The following is an 18,092-nucleotide window of genomic DNA, read 5'->3' as shown; positions in this document are numbered from 1 at the left end:
CCTGGTGCTCCTGACGGAATTGCACCCTCCTGACCATTGCTGTGGCAGAGAGGAAAAGAGGGCAGGTTGCACCATTAGTGTTAGTTGTACACTTTCCTGGGGAGAGCAGCTTAGCATGTCTGGCCAACGTAAGCCTTGTGATCTAACTGAACTTCAAAGGCTGGGGGTCGCATCAAACACCAGCAGAGTTGCGGAACCATCCAGGAAAGGTGGTGGAGGGATGACCTGCCAGGGGACATGGGTGCTCCTTGGGGATCCATGCATCTTTGCTTAAGGACCACATTCCTGTGGGTTAGGAAGAGGGTCTTTCTCCTCACCTCTCTTTCCACAACCCATCAGATTCTGGCATGGAAAGAACAATTTACCCCTCCGCCAAGCCTTAGCCTTGGCTGTTCCGGCTGCCTGCATCTCTCTCTCTTCCCCACTGCCTGAGTCTCTCTTCCTCTCTCTACCTCCACACCTGCCTCGTTTTTTTTCCCTCCTCACAGAATTCAGTTGGGGGTGGAGGTGGCTCTCACTCCTCTGACTGGAGAAACCCTCCTGCTGTTCTTCACAGCCCCTGGGGCTTCCAGTACAGATTCTCCTTGAGGAGGGAAGCCCTCTGGCAGACCAGGTACTTGGGGACTGGGGGTGGCTGAGTGCGACCTGAGAACACAGAGAATAGTCTCACAAGTTGTCCCCTGTGGTGGTGATTGGTGCTGTGTGTGTGTCCCCTAATCGACTGGAAACTTCATGAAGTCAAGTTCCAAGCCTAGCTCATTCACCTGGGATACAGGTGCACACATACACGCACATGCATGTACACACACACACACACACACACATATGCACACCCACAAACATGGCACCTGGCAGAGTAGCAGGACACCTCGCAAAAAATCTCCCCTGAGTTCAGATGAGTGAATGATAGAGACACAAAGAGAAGTTACTAGCATAAAGAACGGTAGTGTCCTGTTTGAGACCTCAGAGAAAAGATAGAGAGGGTTCCCCCAGGCTCAGCACATCTGGGATGGAGTCAAGATAGGAGGGTCCACAGAAGAAACTAATGGGGCCTTAGTCATCCCAGAGCCAGAGCCCCTGATCCTAGTAGTTTGTGTAATCTCCAAAGCCACTGACAGGGTGCTAAGGAAGGGCACAGGGGTGGTAAGATGCTAAGGTATCATCAAGTCACCACTGTAGACCATTGAAGCATTGTCACTGGAAACTCCACCCCAGAGAACTGCCTAGGGTTTCCAGATAAGGAGAGAGAGAGAGAGAGAGAGAGAGAGAGAGAGAGAGAGAGAGAGAGAGAGACCTCCATCTTAGTTCTTGTTTTTGTTTTTTTTTCTGTTGCTGTGATAAACATTCCTGAAGGTCGAGGGGCTTACTTCCGCTCACTGGTTGAGGGCATAGTCCTCTGTGGTGGGGTAGTCCTGACGTCAGGAGCTTGAGGCAGCTGGTCACATTGCATCTGGAGTCAGAAGGGAGGTGATGGATGCTGGTGCCCAGGTCTTCCGGTTGCATGTGTGTGCCCGTGTTGTGTGTGCTTGCTTATGTGTGGCTCTACATGTACATGTGTGGAGACCCAAGGTTGATGCCGGGGAATCACCCTCTTAGTCCTTGAGGCAGAGGCTCTCAGTCAAATTGACAGCTCCCAGATAAGGTTCCTCTCGGTAGGCAGGTTGCTCTGGGCATCCATTGCATCCATCTTCTAAGGCTGGGATTACAGGCAGGTCAGGTTCTTACAAAGCTTTTTGGGGATCTGGACTCAGATCCGCACACGTGTGTGTGTGTGTGTGTGTGTGTGTGTGTGTGTGTGTGTGTGTGTGTGTGTGTGAAGCGCTTTAACCACTGAGCTATCTCCCTGACTCTCCTTCCTCCTTTCCATACAGTCTGGGATGCATACCCAAGGAGTGGTCTACCACCATGAGCGGGTCTTTCTACAGCTGATGTAATCAAGACAATCCCCTCAGGCGTTCTCACCCACGGGTCTTCCAGGAGCTTCTAAAGTCTGTCAAGTTGGTGAGTAGCATTAGCGCTCACAGACTTCAACTCTAGAGGGCCTGTGGGCTGTTCTCAGAGCTGTCGAAGCAGACAGAAGTACCCTAGCCAACGGGAGCCTCAGAAGCACCTGCACCTGCGTGGTGGAGGAGTAAGGGCCACACGGCAGGCACAGCATTCACCCCGTCTCTTAGGAGAAATGAGCCTCTCGCCTGCCCAGTGAAGCATCTGTCGTGATGAAAGCCCAGGTTCCAATCTGAGGTCCCTAAAGTCTGAGGTCCCATTTGGCATCCGTTGGACCTCAGAGGCAGTGGCCGAAGGTGTTGTGGTGGACAGACACCAGCTAGTCTTGCTGAAACTTGACGTTTATGGTCTCCCTGTCTTTCTGTTGCGTTTTCATCTGTGGTTTGCCATTGCTTTTAACAGACCTTCAGACATCACTTGGCTCTCTTGCGTTTTACAGTCCCAAGCTGGGGGCTAGGTACAAAATCAGGTGAAGGACATTCTCTGTTCAGAAGTTCTTGATAAAAGCCACAAGACCAGTATCTGGGGAGGGGGTGCTGAAGGTTGAGTGAGGAACTGTGTCACACGAGTGTGATGGTTAGTCTGGTCAACTTGATTAGACTGACACACACCTATGAGATTAGTAGCTCTCACTCCTGGGTGTGTCTGCAAAGGGCTTAGAGACAAGCAGAGCCTAAGGGGTGTGACCTACTGGGTAGTTTCATCCATGATTAGACTCAGAGGTTTAATAACTCATAAGGAAATGGTAGAGTGTGGAAACTGGACCTCCCTGGAGGAAGTGGGGTGCCGGGTTCATACCTTCTGAGAGTGGCTTTCTGTGTTCCTCTCTGCTTCCCAGATACTACAAGGAGATTCACTGTCTTCTACTGTTCCCCAAACAACAGAGCCATCCAACTGTGAGCTAAAACTGGGTCCGAGAGCCAGAGAGGATCCTCTTTTCCTTAAGTCTTTTCTTTCAATTATTTTATTGCAGCATCGAGACACTAGCAAGATGGTAAGTTTAGAAAGCTTTGCAAAGCATCACCCTCTTTTGTGGGACCATGAGGCTCTGAGAAAGTCCTGCGAGAAAAGGCTTTTGTTTAACAGTCTCACCCAGGAAATCCCAGATTTATTTGACACTGGAACTTTTGGTACTAACTTGCCTTTGTTCCAGGGAACTAGAATCCTGTGGCAGACACTGGGACAATGCTATTGGGTTGCCGTCCAGTGCTTTGGTGACTTAACCTGAGCAAGAGGGCACTAACTCATTACCCAGCCGTCTGATTGGAGCTGAGCTTGAAACCAAGCCGGCTTCCCTGACAGAACCTGTACCAAGCAGCCGGCTTGAGTCTCCAGTTTGCTTATGGTGTTGTGGACTCTTCAGCTTCCATAAATCCATTACCCCATTCCTCGCAGTCAATTAATTATTCACATCCTACTGGTTCTGTCTTCTCTGGAGAATCCTGTCTAATTGGATTTTGGTAGAAAGGTCCACCGAGCCTTAAGGTTCGGGCTAACCAGTGAACAGGCAGCCATGAAGAGTGTCTCGTGTCCTGCTTGTTGCTCTCCAACTTGGAGATGGAGCCGGCATCAGTCAGGAGTACTCTGACTTCAGAAATACACAACTTACACAATCTGCCACAATGAATAGATTGTAAATTTCGATGGGAAAAACAAACCCAAATGGCAGAAACACCGAGACAGTGATTACGATTCGCTTTAGAGCTAATTTTTATATAAAAATTGTCTTAAAGTCATTTCTCTGGACTTTGCCCATAATCGTTGCATGTTGAGTTCTTACAGGGAATCAGCAGATGGCTCTTTAATGAACCAACAGTGCACGACCAAGAAGTCTGGAGGCTGGTGTTTATTTTCAGATCAAAGGGAGAAAAATTAAGCCCAGAGGTACTTGTTTTCCGGAAAAATCACACTCTTGTGTGTTCGGGTGACAGAAATCTTCTTGATGTCACAATTTTCTCCTACCCGCCCCATTTACTCCCACACTAATCTGAATCTATAAATAGGGTTTAAATATTGCTCTTTTGAGGCTGGGCGTGCTGCTCAGTGGTAGAGCAGTTCACTTAGCTTGCAAGAGGCCCCGAGTTTGATTCCCGGATGATCCAAAGTCAGTGATAAATACATAGTGCCTCTTGCCTATTTGCAACAAGGCGAACTAACTACTTTTAATTAAAAGGTTTCCCAAAAGCCTCACTCCAAATAAAGGGTGCGGCCTTTCCATAAAGAACGCCTTGCTGTAATTTACACCCAAGAAAAAGATGTAGGCCAGGAAGAAGAGAGGGACCGCCTTGCTTTGACTGCAGAAAAAGCCAGGGTTAAAAAGATCTGATGGGATTGTTCCTTCCCTTTCACCTTTCTGGGCCCCTCCGAACTTAAAAATAAGGTGCCAGCCGACGCAGTGAGGCCAAGCCTGCAGAATGCTTGCCTGCTCTGGAATCAGCTCAGCTCTCTCTCCTAGCTTCCTGCTTGCCCACGAAACCCGTCTGGAAAACACCTGGTATTGAAACGCTATCGTGTGGACAATCCGCCATCTAGTGGCCTGAGCGAGAATTGCAAAAACAGCTTTCGGGTTTTTTTTTTTTTTTTTTTTTTTGCCAAAACTGGCCTTCAGACCAAAGCTATTTATGCCAATAATTCTTAGGCTTTGCTTCGCATTATAACGTCTCAGGGAGCTTGTAAAAGTCTGATGCCAAGGCTACACCCGCATACCAACTAAGTCGGAATTCCTGGGAATTGCAATGGGTCGTGCTTGCGAGCTGCGATCTTTGCAACCAAAGCAGTTGGTTAAAACAAAGAGTCAGGCAGTCCCGTGTGTTTCTGTGAGATACTGTGTGTGCTGATTTCTTCTCCCTTCTCTCTCCCCCGCTTTTTATTTTCAGACAAGATCTCATGTGTCCTAGGCTGTTCCTGGGTTTCTGATAGTCTTGCCTCCACCTGACCCTCCCCTACTGCCTACTCATTGCTAGAATTATAGGTGTGTGCCACCATGCATGGTTTTGATATTCTCCCTCTCTCCTTGATCCCTCCCTCCCTTCCTCTTTTTCTTTTTATTTCATCTTTAAAAATGGGACCAATGTACATAATGCTAGGTTGTTGGCAAGCACAAACTTGAAGTTTGACTCCTTGGAGCGTCAAACATGTGCTTTACCTAACCGTATCTGCCGCGGGGACCTTTGATGACTGACTGGTTCTCACGGCACACTGGATCATTGTATAGGTCCCGTGAGATCGCTGCGCGTAATGGTTTGAATGTAAAATGTGGACCCCTGTCCCACCCTCCCTTGTATGACTGAATACTCAGTCCTTAAACAGTGGTGCAACTTAGGTTGGCTCTGGAACTTTTGCAGCCAGACGTCTAGGTGGCATAGGACTAAGTACCATATGGGCAGAGCTACATCTGGGCAGAGCTATAGAGGTATATAGCACACGGCTTCTTGACCTACAGGGGTGTAAGGAACTCATGCTTCAGGTTTCCACCACTCCAGTCTGGTGTCTTGAACTGATAGGCGGCTGCCTGATGCCTATACCCCTTAAAGTTGTGAGTTGGAACACATCTTCCCTCCTTTCTGTTGCTTTAGCTGGGCATCTTAACATAGTAGCGAGAAAGCTCACCGCACACGGTGAATCACTTAGACCTGACCTGACTGCACAATCCATTCTATTTAGGTGAATTTTATGAGGAGTCTACGACACCACCCTTCACTTGCTTTTTATGAGACTGATGCGCTACCTACTGCGCTAACGAGGCACCTTCACTTGCTTTTTAAAAAAGACTTATTTTTATTTACATCTAGGTGTGTCTGTGCACGAGAGTGCACATACCCATAGAGGCAAGAGACATCAGATTCTTCTGAGCTGGGGCTGCGGGCAGTGTGAGCTCTCTGACGTCGGGGCGGGGGGAACTAGGCATTCTCTTGTCTGTTGGGTCATCTCTCTAGCCCTTTAATTTTGAATTTTTTAAATGTATTTTTTATTACATTTACTTACTTTGTGTGTGTGCATGTGTTTATGTGTGTGTGTGCGCGCGTGAGAGAGAGAGAGCACATATACTGTGGTAGGTATGTAGAAGTCAGAGAACAAATGAGGAAGTTATTTCTCTCATTCACAGCGTGGATTCTGGGGGTTGGACTCAGGTCATCCTACTTGGTGACAGGCCCCTTTAACCATTTCTCTGGCCCACTTTTGGAAATTAATGTTACGGGCATCCCATAAAGCAACAGTAGTTCTAACTTTTTTCCAACAGATGTGTGGAAACTGTGGACACACCTCCCTTGAAGTCTGGCCTCCACCAGGACACTGCCTGGGTTAAATTCCACACATGTCTGGCCCCGAAGCCAATCCTGTGAGCTTCCTTCAGCTAAAGCAAACCCTCCTCCATGTCTCCTGTAGCTTCCTAGGTGCTGGGCTCATTGAGCAACTGAGATCTCTCACAATGATCAGTGAGGAGTGTGAACATGTTTGTTGGTGTACGTTGTATTTCCCTAGCAGGCAGATTGGAACATCTTCCCACAGGATAGTAAAAACTTGCCTTCTGCTTCCTGAAGGCTTGATAATTAAGTCTCTGAAATGGACAGTAAAAGAGTCAACAAATGACAGACTTTGTAATTATGTTCATAACTATGTGTGTGTCCCACAGAACACTAGATTTAAGAGTTGGGTGGTTAAAGCAATATGTATATGTATGTGTATGTATATATGTGTGCACATATATACATAAATATATAACATGCATACATTATATATTATGTTTTGTTATATGTTGCATGTTACATGGTATATACACATATATACATACATATATACATACATATATACACATAGGCATATACATAAGACAAGGTTTCACATTGTGGTCCAGGCTGGCCTAGAACTCACTATGTAGCTCAGGTTTGCAACAGATGAATTAAAAATGACACCCACTAGTGAAGTGGGATGGTGGCATCAAACTCTTAACACTTCTGTCTTAGCCTCCTGAATGGTAGTATCACAGGCAGGAACCACCCCACTTTGGTTAAAGCCCAATGGAATCCTGAGCTATGAAAAAGAGTGGGGGCAGCGTGGTGACAACTGTGGTGACAACTTAAGGCAGGGCAAGGGATTTCTTCCTTGTGAATTCTAGCTTTTCTGCATTGCACCCCTCAACCCCACACTAGCTTTTCTGCTTTGCACAATTCCGACTCCCCCCTATCTTGAGCTTATGTCAATTTTCTCCTAATTCTGTTCTGTTTTTTTTGTTTTGTTTTGTTTTGTTTTGTTTTAATGTTTTAGATCAGGGCTGATCCATTCGAGATTTTACTTGTGGTTGATGTTATTTTTCAAGTCAACAACCAATTGCAGTAACAGCACTGATTAAACACCGTCTCTCTGCCCTGCATGGAAATGCCATCTTTCCTATGTGTTACCTCCGAATGAACTGGGCATGGTTGCACTGGGCTTTGAGCCCAGCACTCTGAAGACAGAAGCAGGTGGAACTCCGTGAGTCTAAGGCCAGCCTAGTCTACAAAGAGAGTTCCAGGACAGCCAGGGCTACATAATGAAACCCTGTGTCAAAGCACAACCAACAGACAGCGTGGGTCTTGAATGGCTTATACTTCTTGGTCACCTAATCTACAAACTTGCTGTGTCAGAGCCATGTAGCTTTTCACCTTATTCTATCAGCTTGGTCCAGAGTTTTAGCATCTGGCACAACTGTTCTACATCGATGTTTATCACAGATAAAATGCTGCTCGTGAAATGGAAATATTTAGAATTGCTTCTACATAAATGTTGAATGCTTTTATAGGACCCAAGGAAAACCCTGTTGACATTCTGATTAAAATTAAGGTTCTTATCCCTTTGGAAATCGCTAACACTCGTGGTTTATTAATCCCTCCAATCCAAGGGCATTTCGCACTTCCCCGTTAGTTCAAATGTGGCTTTTATAGCCTGTAACAAAATGTCATGAATTTCTCAAAGAAGCTTCTCTAACTTTTGATATTTTAACAGCTAACTTTACAATGTAATAAAATAACCCCCCCCCAAAGAACTGAGCACAAACATGCCGTGTTCCCTGACTGTGTTGGGTGTCATTATCATCGTTATATCTGTTACTGGCTTTACTTGACCTTATTAAATAAAGTCATAGAAAAAACAAATCTTTTTTTAAAAACTTCACATTGGTGAAACTTACCACCAATATTGTCAATATTGTGAAAAATCTTATTTCTCCTCTAAATGGGTCTATCACTGTACTGCCATAAAAATTCTAGGCGACTATGTCTATACATTCACAAGTCGATTGTAAAACATGTGAAAATACAAGACACCAAAAGTGGCCACACAGATCCTGACAGGGCTTTACACCGAAGGGTACCAAGATTTGTAAAGATGCTCTATGACCAAGAGAATGCAGAGTCTAGACAAGCAAATCTCGACACATGTCCCGCAGAGCCGAGCGCTGGGAAGCTCACACACTCTCCAGGTCTGACAAAGTGACATATAGTGACATTCTAGCTTCACTTGTTGCTGGGATAAAACTCGGAGACACGACTCAGTGGGTAAGAACACTTGCTGTTCTTGTAGAGGACCCAGGTTCAGTTCCCTGTACCCACACGGAGGTTCATAACCACCTGTAACTCCAGTTCTAGGGCTTCCAATGTCCTCTTCTAGCCTCTATGGGCCCTACACCCACATGGTATAGCACACACACACACACACACACACACACACACACACAAGATTCTTTTGCCTGTCAAAATTCAATTAGTTGGCTCTCTGCTCCTTCCTGTTCCAGAGACAGCAGCAACTTCTTGTGCCGTGCCAGCCTCGTCCTGTAGACAAAATGGTGAAGGTCCATGTGAACGGATTCGGCCATATTGGGCACCGGGGCTGCCACCTGCTCTCCACTTGGCAAAGTGGAGATTGTTGACATCAACGACCCCAACTTCATTGACCTCAACTACATGGTCTACATGTTCCAGTATGACTCCACCCATGGCAAAGTCAAAGGCACAGTCAAGGCTGAGAATGGGAAGTTTGTCATCAACGGGAAGCCCATCACCATCTTCCAGGAGCGACATCCCACTAACATCAAATGGGGTGATGCCGGTGCTGAGTATGTCGTGGAGTCTACTGATGTCTTCACCACCATGGAGAAGGCCGGGGTGGACCCAAAAGGGTCATCATCTCCACCTTTCTGCCGATGTCCCCATGTTTGTGATGGGTGTGAACCACGAGAAATATGACAACTCACTCAAGATTGTCAGCAATGCATCCTGCACCACCAACTGCTTAGCCCCCCTGGCCAAGGTCATCCATGACAACTTTGACATCATGGAAGGGCTCATGACCATGGTCCATACCATCACTGCCACTCAGAAGACTGTGGATGGCCCCTCTGGGAAGCTGTGGCGGGATGGCTGTGAGGCTGCCCAGAACATCATCCCTGCATCCAGTGGTGCTGCGAAGGCTGTGGGCAAGGTCATCCCAGAGCTGAACGGGAAGCTCACTGGCATGGCTTTCTGTATTCCTACCACCAATGCATCCATTGTGGATCTGACATACCGCCTAGAGAAACCTGCCAAGTATGATGACATCAAGAAGGTGGTGAAGCAAGCATCAGAGGGTCTATTAAAGGGCATCTTGGGCTACACCGAGGATAAGGTTATCTCCTGTGACTTTAACAGTGACACTCATTCCTCCACCTTTGATGCTGGAGTTGGCATTGCTCTCAATGACAACTTTGTAAAGCTCATTTCCTGGTATAACAATGAACACAGCTACAGCAACAGGGACCTGGACCTCATGGCCTACATGACCTCTAAGGAGTAAGAGACCCTGGACTACCCACCCCAGCAAGGACACTGAGAACACGAGATTCCTCCATTGCTGAGGAGTTCGTGTCCTAACTTGACCCCCAATACTGAGCACCAGCCCTCCCTACCCTCTTGAATACCATCAATAAAGTTTGCTGAACCCACCCCTACCCCCACACAAAACCCCAAAACCTCAATTAGTTGGTTCTACACTTGGAGATGCAATATATGAATGGTTATATATCACCATATTTTAAGAGATTTATTTATTTTTTCTTTATGTTTATGAGTATGACTATTTTGGCAGTGTGTGTGTGTGTGTGTGTGTGTGTGTGTGTGTGTGTGTGTGTGAGAGAGAGAGAGAGAGAGAGAGAGAGAGAGAGAGAGAGATTCCTGATTCTGTTGGAGGCCAGAAGAGGGCATTGAATCCCCTGGAATTGGAGTTACAAACAGATGTAAGCCACCATGTATTTGTGCTGGGTGGTGTTCTAGAAAAGAAGCCAGTGCCCTTAACTACCGATCCCTCTGTCTAACCTTGTGTAAAACATCATATTGATGGAGGGAGCCAACAAATAAGCTCAACAGTTCAGGAAAATTATCTAACAAATCCATCATCTTTTCATAAAAGAAAGAAACCACACACAGAGACATGTACACATACACAGAGGAGGGGGGGGACATAGAAACTCAACAAACTAGCAATAAAAAGCAATTATCTTCAATTCAACAAAGGACACATAAAAATCCAAAAGTTACATCAAACTTAAGAAAGACCTAGTGCTGAGGCTGAGAGAAACTGAAAGATGCCCCAAAGATCAGAAAGAAAAGAATGTCGGCTCTCTCCATTTCTACTCAGTGTTGCTCTGAAGTCTGTAGCCAGCAGGACCAGCAGGCAAGAAAGTGAAATTGCACAGACGTGGTGTTGACAGAGGAGATCTGAAGGAATATATCCCAGAGCGAGACACTGGAATAATTGTTTCAATGGCTTCACAGGATGTAAGATCAATGAACAAAAATCCAGTTGTATTTCTACATACTAATGCTAATGGATCTGAAAATGAAATTAAGGAAACAATTGTCTGGATGTTGGCATCCCAGAGATTGACACTTAGGAGCAAATTAAATGAAAGAAAGGCAAGATTTGTATCATGAAAACTTTAATATTCAACTGCACTTTTAAAGGGCATGTAAAGAGAGATGGCGTTGAAAGCCACCTCTCCTTGTGGACCGGAGCAGCTCATGTCGTTAAGATGCGATAGTCTCCAAATCGTTCAGTATCTTTTTTCAGAAGTTAGAAATTTGGAAATCCGTGTGGCATCTTATGTTTTGAAACAGAACAGTCAGAAAGATTTTGAGGAAAACTAAAGTGGGGAGATTTAGTTCCCCATCTCGAAGCTTATGACAACACATTAGCAACGACTTGGTCATTCTGACGCAGGGCAGCTATGTGTGTCTGCGACCGGAATTCAGAGGCAGGAAAAACACATCTATAGTTGATCAGATGTTTTGTTTTGTTGGGTTTTTTTGTTTTTTGTTTTGTTTTGCACAAGGTTGACCAGGTGGGGATGGTGGGAAGGAAGGATCTTTTCCAATACAATGCTGGGACCCACATGCAAGGAACAAGATTAGAGCCCTACTGTGCTGGTTACATCAGTCATTGGTATGACAAAATGCCAGGGCAAAACCAGCATAACGGAGTTATCCTGGCTCATGGTTATCATCAGCTGCGAAAGTGTGACACCTGGAGCAGAGAAATGTGGGTGCCAGGCCTCTTGCTTTCTCCTTGTTATTGAGTCTAAGGCTCCAGGCTGTGGTGCCCCCCACATTCTGTCTTTCTAATGCAGTCATATCTCCCCGTAAATGCCCTTGTGGGTCTCCCAGGTCATGTCATGTGCAGTCAAGTTGACAACTTTAACCATCACACTTACCTTACATTATACCAGAAATAAACTGCAAGTGGATCATAAAGCTAAAAATAAAACCCTTAAAAAAATAAAACCTAAAAGTCATGATTCCTTTAATATGATGCTACAAACATAAATAGGCAAAGACTGAGATAGACAAGTTGGATTTCATTAAAATGAAAACCCGGCTTGTGACTTGAGAGGTCGTGGGCCCTAGGAGGGAACCTCACATTGTCTTGCTAAGTGGGCACGCTGTCACACTGCATCCCGAGTATCGACACTTATTCCCGTAGATTAGTGCTGAATTCAGCCTTTGCCAGAGAAGCTTTCCACGGGAGACAGAACGCAAAGACCCACAACTGTCACTGTACCGAGAGTAAGTGAATGTTGAGCACTAGATTCTAAACGGAACATCTGTGTCAGCTCTCACAAGGCTCGGAGAACATGGCGGAAGAGTGAACAGGAGATGCAGAGACATGTGTGAGATACTAACGTTCTATCTGCACGTCCATGATGAGATCATTGTACTCATGAACTCACAGGGGCTGTCGCTACCTACACAAGGTTAGATAACAAGATCCATCAACATCCCCGTGGGCAGTGCTAATGGACTCAGTGGGTTACAAGGAATACAAAAGAGAACATGGCCTTTCACTTCGTTTAACCCCAGCACTTGGGAGGCAGAGGCAGGCAGATCTCTGAGTTCAAAGCCAGCCTACTATACAGAGCAAGTGACAGTACAGCTGCCTACAGGACTGCACAAGGAAACCCTGTTCCTTATCCTCACCCGCCCCCCAAAAAACATGAAGGTGGGTAGGGGACATGTTGGGGTGAGTATAACTAAAGAATAAATAAAACCATTTTAAGAATAGGTTGGAATATATTAGAGTCTTTTATGCTTCAACGAATACTATCAACAAAGTAAAAACAAGAACCCACAGAGCGGGAGAAAATATGTCTGATCCTGGAAGTGATAAGGAACTTGGGTCTACAATGTACAAACCTGACAATTCAGCAGGAAAAACAAACAGCCCAACTTAGAAAAACAAACAAAACACAAAGAATCTCAATAGATATTTCCTCAAAGAAGAAATGAAATGGCCAATAAGCACTCCCAAAAGTCATCAAATATCACGAATTAGAAAGCTGTAAATGAACACAACAAAAATGACACCTTACGTCTTCTAGGATGGCCACACCTTCTAAAAGTCTTTTACAAGTGTGGGCAACGGGAAAAGCTGGAACATTCATATCTTGCTAGTGGGATTATCAACTGTCATAGCCATCTTGGAAAGCAGGGTGGCCATTCTTTTGTTGCTATTTTGGGGTGGGTTGTTTGTTTCTGGTTGTTTTTGAGACAGGGTTTCTCTGTGTAGCCCAACTCACTCTGTAGACCAGGCTGGCCTCAAACTCAGAGACCTACCTGCCTCTGTCTTCAAGTGCTGGGATTAAATGTGTGGGTCACCACCACCTGGCCTGGCCACATCTTTGAAAGTTAGAGTTGGCATAGAATACGGAGGCTCCACTCTCGAATATAAATCCACAAGCAACCAAAGCATACATTCCACACACCCATAGTCAGGACTGCTCAGAGCGTCATTATTTATAATAGGAAAAAAAGCAGAACAAACTGAGATGCCCATCAACTGATGAATTGGTAATCAAAACATATTCATCTCTAAAATAGGGATGAAGGTTGACACAGAGAAGTTTTGAAAATATTTTATTTATGAAGTAATAGAAATAGGACACAAAAGATGGTGTGTTGTATGGTACGATTTATAGAAGCGTCCAGAATCGGCAAATCCACAATGATTAAAAATTAGATTCATGGTTGACAAGGGTGGAGGATCCGAAAGAACTGAATGTTGGCAGTTAAAGGTATGATTTTCTCTCTGAAGTGAATGATATGTTCTGGGTTAGTGATTCATACAGGACTCTTGTGAATATACCAAAAGAAACTGTGAACGATGCCTCAATTTCAAGCCAGTAATATTGAAAGGACCAGGAATCTCTGGAGTGCTGGGCAGGTGACTCAGTCATTAAAGCTCCTGCCACATAAACACAGGACTTAACTTCAAATATCAAGCACCCACATAATGAGCCAGGTATGGTTGTGTCTGTACTTCCATCCCTGGTAGGCAGAGGCAAGGAGATCTTCAGCACTTACCTGCGAACTAGTTTAGCCAAACGGCTGAGTTCCAGGTTCAATGAGAAACCTTGCCTTGAAAGAAGAAAGACATCTAACATCAACTTCTGGCCTGTGTACCAGCACATACAGGTGCACATACCCTTAAGAACATGCACACATAAACACACACACACACACACACACACACACACACAGTGCTGCCTGTGATAAAATACTTGGAATCCACATCATCAGAGAGATACAGCCATAGGTACAAGAGAGGAACTGCATCCAGCTCATACAAAGGCAGACCAATGAGCAAGAAGAAACAGAAGCATCGTCTATAGCAGGAGCTGCAGAGATGGCTCAGCGACCTGAGATGGGTTCTGACCATCATTATTGGCTCATGTCACATGAAAGTCTAATTCTGAACTCCTCTCCCCCAATAATGAAAACAATAAACATATAGTCCCAAGTATGTGTATGGGGGAATAACAGGAGAACCATATGGACATTCTGTGAAAAGGATGTACAGTCTACATATATATATTTCACCTCATTAGTAGCCAGGAAAATGTAAACTCCTGACCCTAGTTCTATTGCCGCTCTCTAAGCCTAGGCTCTAACTGCTAACTTCCCACTGCAGTGACTGTGATATTAGATACCAGGAACCTCTGTGACATTGCTGATCCATGTACCCGAGGTGGGAGTCACAGCTCTGACTTCTAGTCACACAGCTTACCTGTATTTCGTTTTTAATATGTCTTTTCTTCTCTGAGCCTTGACGTTTGTGGACTTTACCTGCTCCTCTGTGGGAGATGGCAGGTCGTTTATTTGGGTTTATCTGGGTTGCTATGCTGTATCCCACGGTGTGTCTGGGTCACCATGTGCTTGTTTGTAATTTCTGTTGTCTGGATCATTCCCAGTTTGTGGCTATGACAACGCCCTGTGCTGACTGAGAGGAGTCTGCTATGTGTGAATGTGTGCTTCATGGCTCCGTTCTGTAGACTAAGCCCCTCTGTGGTTTAGGAGGAAACACGCAGGAGGCTTTGGGATGCTGGCTGTCTTGTTTCTTCTTGGTGGAGCATACGTGTGAGCTCTCTGACAATGTGGGCAGTGAACACATTTAGGATCTGAGAGCTTCCACACGTCAAGGACAGCCTTCTTAGGAACCTCAAAACTCACTTGGGACCAAATCAGGCAATATATTTTTCTCGCTGTCCACAAGCTACTAAAGCTACTTTACAAAGGCAGGTGAGCTGTGGCTGCTCCGGGGAGAAGCTGGTCCCAGGGGCATTGGCCTCAGCTTAGTCGCAGTTGAGCATGCCTACTAGACTCTTCTGCCTTTCGGGCTCCTTCCAGGATATCTTTGGTTCATAGGAGACATGCGGTACTTCTTTGTATCTTTGTCCTTTCCTCAGAGCTGTTGGTGGTGGCTTTAAGAAAAAAAAACAAAAAACAAAAAAAAAAACAACCTATCTATGTGTACTGAGATTTCATAGTCCGAATGAAAGCTGAAATCTCCCTTTTTCTGTGGACTTCCTCTTCTGTGAGGGGACTCTCAGCAATGATGCACATTGTTAAAACAGCTTCAGAAAGACGAGTTCTTTCTCTTCCTTCTGCCTCCCCCCTCCCCCCAACTTTCTTTCTTTATTGATTTACAGTGCTGGGGTCAAACCTGAAGCCTTGTATATACTAGCTAGCTAGTAGTCCACCACATAGCTACATCCCTAGCCCTGAAAACTGCCTGCCTGCCTGCCTGCCTGCCTGCCTGCCTTCCTTCCTTCCTTCCTTCCTTCCTTCCTTCCTTCCTTCCTTCCTTCCTTCCTTCCTTCCTTCCTTCCTNNCCTCCCTCCCTCCCTCCCTCCCTCCCTTTACATTATGTTGACAATATCTTTTTTATTGTTTTTAGCTATGTATTTGCAGGGGTCATGTGTACTAGAGCGCGGGTTCCTGTAAAAGCCAGTTGGGTTCCCAGGTCCGCTTCTCAGGCTGTCCAGGCGCCCCTGCGTACTAGGCAGGAAAGGATGAAGTGGGGAGGAGAAAGCCTTCCCCAAGGATTTCAGTGCTGCTGCTCTTTTAGATGAAACAGCTCTCTTGGGGGAGATTTAGTGAAACAGCTAGTGCACTTTACTTGGGATGAATAAGGGCTATCTAAACCTTGGAGAGTGGGAAGGAGATTTAAGGGTGAATGTACATTGGCTGGGGCTCAGGTGCTGAGAATGCCTCATTCGCGTGGAGAGGCAATCCAGGTGCTTGCCAGACAGGTTCTTATCAGGAGAACGGAAGTTGAACCTGTAACAAGGACTACATGACATTCCTCAAGTAGAAGATGTGGGGGGTTGGGTTCTCCAGATAAGGTCAGGAAGAGATGAGGAAGCCCCACTGAGAATGGGAGTCCTCCAGGTTGTGAGGGCTCAGGGGAGCTGTCCAGACAAAGACCTTAATTGCAGGGTGTTCCAACAAGACAGAGGGGTTGGGTCTCCTGGAGCTGAGGTCACAAGTGATTGTCAGCCTCTTCACATAGGTGCTGGGAACTGAACTCGGGTCCTCTGCAGGAGCAAGTGCATGCTTGTAGCCACGGAGTCCACCTCACCAGTGGCCCCCCTTTTAATTCTTTGTAGCTCTGGGATTGAACCCACTGCTTTTGCATGTGATAGGCAAGAGATGACATGGAGTTGCATCCACAGAAAGAATATGTCTTAACTCCTAAATCCTGTTACACAACACACTTGGAAAAACTCAGAACTAAAAGCCACAGAGCAGTGTTATTTCTACTCTGAGGGACAGTGCTTTGCAGGAGTGTCTCCCAGTGTCTTCATGCACAGGGGCCCCCTCTCTGCTATCTCCATTTGACATCTAAGACATTGCATAATATATTTTACTAGAACTTAAGTGTTTTTAAAGCAGGTGACTATAAATGTGGCATATGGGGTGACTGTCATTACACCGTCATGGAAGACAATTCACTGTTCTAAAATTGCTGCCTTCCAGAAGTCACACTAGCCCTTTGGAAACTAATTAAGCATGTTTTATTACACAGCCATGTCTCAATTATGCCTCTGGTGGGTGAGCATTTACTAAGAACATATAGTATTTTTAACTCCAAATGGCCCCAAATCTTTGCAAACACCTTGACTGGTCATCGTCTCCATTTTTTCCCATAATGTCCACTGACCACTTACGTGTTCAGCCCTGCCCCACCTTGCTCCCATCATGGTCCCAAGATGCTGCCTGACGCATGCAGCTGGCTGGGAAGTCACCCCGGACTATCTTAGTATCTAATGTCCAAACATCTGGATTGATGGATCCCTAAGTTATGCACATGAATTTTCTTTGCCCTTCTAGAAAACTCCCCATGTGCTTGAATAACTGGACCTTTTGCCTAGGTCTTCACAGCTCAGTATTCACTCGTTCTCAGGCCTGGGACAGGACAGGATAAAGTAGGACATGCTGGTCAGTGTACTGCCTAACTTGCTGCCTCTCACTCCCTGCTCCCTATGAAACTGTGATGAAATAGACATCTAGCTCTCTTTCTACACCATGGTATGCTGAGTTCAGACAAAGCCTAAGAAATAGATTTGGGGGCAGGTGAGATGGCTCGGCGGGTAAGAGCACCCAACTGCTCATCCAAAGGTGCAGAGTTCAAATCCCAGCAACCACATGGTGGCTCACAACCATCCTTAATAAGATCTGACTCCCTCTTCTGGGGTGTCTGAGGACAGCTACAGTGTACTTACATATAATAAAAAAAAAAAAAAAAGATTTGGTAGAATATCAATGGACACAACTTGGGAGAGTTAAAAAATGAGTCAGAGAGGCACAAAGTGGACTGATTGGTCATCCACTGGAGGTCCAGCCTAAAACTGCAGCCCAGAGCCACGCCTAATTGTCAGGGCAGCTCAGCTATCTGGAACCAGGTGTTGGGTTCTGCCCTCAATTTAAACCCAAAGCCCAGGAACACCACCTGCACCTTCCTTAGTTCTTTACAAGGGCATCAGGGCCCTCCTCCTGTTCCTGGGAGTATTGTTGGAGGTAAGGCCAGCAGGTGTGCCAGTGAGCCTAGGCAGCAGAAGCCAGGAACAGAGGTTCTTTCAGGGCACTAAGGAAAATGTTCCCTTGTGCTCTCTTCTCCGTGTGTGTGCGTGTGCGTGCGTGTGTGTGTGTGTGTGTGTGTGTGTGCGTGTGCGTGCGTGCGTGCGTGTGTGTGTGTGCGTGTGTGTGCGTGCGTGCGTGCATGTGTGCGTGTGTGCGTGCGTGTGT

General features: G+C 45.9%; 1 pseudogene; it reads left to right on the top strand.

The window, feature by feature from the left end:
• The first annotated feature begins 8,821 nt into the window (after nt 1-8,821).
• Nucleotides 8,822-9,810, top strand: LOC110335725 (annotated as a pseudogene).
• The last annotated feature ends 8,282 nt before the right edge of the window (nt 9,811-18,092 follow it).

Source organism: Mus pahari, chromosome 1, assembly GCF_900095145.1.
Source record: "Mus pahari chromosome 1, PAHARI_EIJ_v1.1, whole genome shotgun sequence".
Lineage (NCBI taxonomy): Eukaryota > Metazoa > Chordata > Mammalia > Rodentia > Muridae > Mus > Mus pahari.
This window is presented reverse-complemented; position numbering and strand designations above follow the sequence as displayed.